We start from the raw sequence: 4,769 nt of genomic DNA, 5'->3' as shown, positions 1-4,769 counted from the left end.
ACAGAGAGAGAGAAAATGAGGGTAGAAACTGACAGACAGAGGCACATAGTGACCGAGTCAGAGACAGAAAGACACAAACAGACCCAGAGAGAGAGAGAGAGAGAGAGAGAGAGAGAGAGAGAGAGAGAGAGAGAGAGAGAGAGAGAGAGAGAGAGAGAGAGAGAGAGAGAGAGAGAGAGAGAGTTCAAAATCACGGTCTACGCGACTACCGAACCTGCAGGACGTTAAACGCAAATGAAATATTTGCAATAGTTACAGTGTTCGTCGGGAAATTTACATTTTGCATCATGTAAATATAACATAATTCAGAAAGTTGGCCGAAAGTTTTGAGAAATATCAGAGTTTGCAACAGTTTAATGAGTGAACATGCAGAATATTGCAGGAAGTCGAATTTTGATGTTAGCTTTAGCTAACGAGAAAACTCGCACATAAGACGTTTCTTTTGCCTAACATGTAATGCCGATATTGATGAATAAATGAACTGAAATGATTGGGAATCATGGTGATCATGTGGATATAGATGCACACATACACAAACAGAAGCACAGATACACATACACACACAAACACATACATACATTAAACACACGCACGTGCGGTCACACACACATACATACATACACCTACACACACACAGGTGCGGTCACATACATAGCCATACATACACCTACACACACACATACATACACCTACACACACACACACACACACACACACACACACACACACACACACACACACACACACACACACACACACACACACACACACACACACACACCTACACACACATACACACACACACATACATACATGCACCTACACACACACACACACATACACACACACACACACACATGCATACACCTACACACACACACACTCACGCATACATACGCACACACATAACCACACACACGCACACACAGACAAACAAACAAACACAAATAGGGATATATATAAACAGTAACATATTTATGCAAATAGGGAAAAACACAATTTATACAGTATGCTCCACACATCTAAAATAACAAGGCAGCAATATTGTCGCCATATAGAAAATAGACTATAAAACGAAAAAAAAAAACAGTAATTTAACTGAGTAACATTTTTATTTAACAGGATTTTTTATGAAAAGAGAATAAAAAACGTTACCCATCCTTTTCTTTGTTCATAACTTATTATAACAAATATGATAATGATGACCAATTTTTTTAATGAAATAATAATGATACAGAGCATCACAGTACTGAAAATCACAACAGTAGTTTATATACTGTAGTATGAGTAAGGAAAATTTTGAGAAAAAATGACGGAGAGAGAGAGAGAGAGAGAGAGAGAGAGAGAGAGAGAGAGAGAGAGAGAGAGAGAGAGAGAGAGAGAGAGAGAGAGAGAGAGAGAGAGAGAGAGAGAGAGAGAGGGAGAGAGAGAGAGAGAGGCAGACAGACAGACAGACAAACAGGCAGAGAGACAGGCAACCAGAGAAAAACGGGAGAGGAGAGATAGAGGAGAGAGATACAGACAGACAGACCGGGAGACAGATAGACATGCAGTTCGAGATGGCAAGGATGAACACAGACAGACAAACCCTTAATAGACAGAGAAAGCAAACAGACAGAGAGACAGTTTAACCAACAAGAGATACAACAACAGATCGAAAATCAAAACAAGAGACAGAGAGATGTGCAGAAAGTCGAAAAAAAATCAGAAATAAAAGCGAAAGAGAAACAACCAAACAAAAAACGAAACAAGGACGAAAGCAACAAAACGAGAACCAAAGAAAAAGACAAAAAACGAGAGAGAAGGAGGAAGAGCGAGCGGCTACCGATAAAAAAAAAAAAAAAAAATTACTACATGTCAGGAAGTTGCACCCGTCAGAGCACGCGACATCTTCCAAGCATTTCCATCAAAGAAGTTCGAGAAGTTGTCATGACTTTTGGCTCTGGGTTGATGTTTTATCAACCTAACTTTCTACATCGTTAATGATAATGATACTAATTATTGTCAGTAGATATCAGTTAGTTACTAAATGAAGCTTATAAGAGGCTTGGTGTAAAGATTAACGTTACTGATAATGATACTAATTATTGTCAGTAGATATCAGTTCCTAAGTGAAGCTTATAAGAGGCTTGGTGTAAAGATTAGCGTTAATGATAATGATACTAATTATTGTCAGTAGATATCAGTTCCTAAGTGAAGCTTATAAAAGGCTTGATGTAAAAATTAGCGTTGATGATGGATATCAAAACGAAATATTTGCATATAAAAGATAACTGAAAGTCAGAATGTTGAATGTAATTGTAACAAGATTCTTAAGGAACTGGTGATTGATAAGATTGAGAATAATGATCTACTGAAGATAATTGATGATGTTAATGATAGTAACAGATAATGATTATGTAATGTAATGACAGTACTACTACTATTACTACTACTACTACTACTACTGACAACACAAATTAAAGATGATAATAATAGTAATGGAAATAAGCATAATAAAGATAATAGAAATAATGACAGCAGTTATGATAATAACAATGAAAATTAAAATAATAATGATAATAATAAAACAATGAGGATGACAATAATAACAATATAGAAATAATAATAGTAGTAGAAATAATGATTATTATAATAATAATGGAAATGATAATGATAATAACGATAATAAGAATGCTGATAATAGGAATTATGATGATAAAAATAAAAATAATAATAATAAACATGATAATAACAGAGACGACGACGATGATGATGATGACAATAATTGCAATAATAATAAGAGCAATAATGCTGATGATAACAATAATAATCGTAATACTAATAATGATATCAAAAACTGATGACAGCTGATAATGATAATAGCAGTAATGATAGAAGGAGAACGATAACCATTAAAATATCAATAAATCGTATATGATAATGGTATTAGTCCTGGCAGCATTAATAATGACACAGGCAGTGGTATTCATGAAATTATTAATAAAAACATGATGAAGGCAACAATAAAGAAATGTTAATATGCACCCAAAATCCCATAGATCTAGGTATTGTCAGTGTATGACTGAAAAAGAAAAAATATAATCAAATGTGAAAGGTTCCATAAACATAACACCATTTCGTCAGTGAGAGAACTTTTTTTTTTATTATTAATTTGAATATATGTACATGCATTAAGTCTGGCTTTTTGATAATGAATTGATAATCTATTTATGTTATGATATATAGCTGTCAGACTTTTCGAAAAATACTGCATATTGCTTTTTATTTCGTAATTAATAGATTATAAAGCCTAGGTATTACCTATATTTATATGAAGAGTGAAATGGAGGGAGGGTTGTTTATACATTTATATTTCAGTGGCAATGGGCTTTGATTATTTGGCGCTGGCGAAAGAAATATTTTAGTCATTCTTTCTTTTCACTTCTCTTCTCTCTCTCTCTTTCTCCATTTCCCCCCCCCCCCTCTCTCCCTCTCTCTCTCTCTCTCTCTCTCTCTCTCTCTCTCTCTCTCTCTCTCTCTCTCTCTCTCTCTCTCTCTCTCTCTCTCTCTCTCTCTCTCTCTCTCTCTCCTTCTCCCTCTCTATCCATCGATCTCCTTCTCTATCTCCCTTTCTCTCTTTCCCTTCCCACTTTTACCCAAACTCTCTCCCTATCTCTTCCCTTCCGTCACCTTCATGCATTTTATCTCTCGCAGAAAAGAAGCAAATCACAAACAGCGAATCAAGTCAAGGCTTTTCCGCGCGCGTGTTTCTCACTCTTTTCCCAGCCCTTTCTCCGGCGTCCAATAAGGAGCGCGGCCGAATCGAGGACCAATATTCTCAAGCCAAACCCAGGGCTCAATAAAAGCCAAAGGTTACAGCTGAATACATGTTTGCTCTCTTCCCCTTCCTTTGAACGGATGTGTATAAATATATATATATATATATATATATATATATATATATATATATATATATATATATATATATATATATAATGTATATATAAATGAAAAATATATATGTATATAAATATATATATTATATGGTCCGCTTTACTTACTGAGATTACTCAGAAATAAAAGATATGCCTCAGTTTGGATTATGGAATGAAGAGAAGGATAAACGAGTAAATTGATGCCAACAAATTGTTCTGGGAAATGAGAAATGAAAAGAAAAAACATGTTAATGTTTTATTTATGTTACAAAGAGTAATCATGAAATTAACTTTGATACATAGTATTTTCGAGTTGTAGCAGTCTGTCAAGTGAGCTTAAAATAGAAATTAATAAAGTGTCGTCTCTCTTTCATGTACTTTTTTTGAGATCATCCTGCTCTCCTTCAGCTTCTGGCGTGCTTCCATGAAAGATTTTTAAGATATCAATGGCCTTACTTTCCTGGGTATAATGATGTCTAAGAAACAAAACAGAACATAAATAAAAGTCAAACAAATAATATAGTATTAGTGAAATCATAAATGAAGTAAAGTATAGATTTCAATTAGCGAAAAATGAAGCTCTTGAAGTATTCCTAAAATAAAAGCCATGTTCATTCTAGCCATGGCCACAAACGTGCAAACACAATCATAAATAATAATAATAATAATAATAATAATAATAATAATAATAATAATAATAATAATAATAATAATAATAATAATAATGATAATGATAAGAATAATAATAATAATATTAACATTAACATGTAGTGACCTTTGCACTCATGGTCATCTCTAACCATGGGAACGACCGTTTACGGTATTTTCCCTATTCACTGACCCATCTGATGG

The sequence above is a fragment of the Penaeus vannamei genome, chromosome 5 (genome assembly GCF_042767895.1).
Source record: "Penaeus vannamei isolate JL-2024 chromosome 5, ASM4276789v1, whole genome shotgun sequence".
Classification (NCBI taxonomy): domain Eukaryota; kingdom Metazoa; phylum Arthropoda; class Malacostraca; order Decapoda; family Penaeidae; genus Penaeus; species Penaeus vannamei.
The sequence above is the reverse complement of the archived record's forward strand: the minus strand, read 5'-3'. Positions refer to the sequence as shown.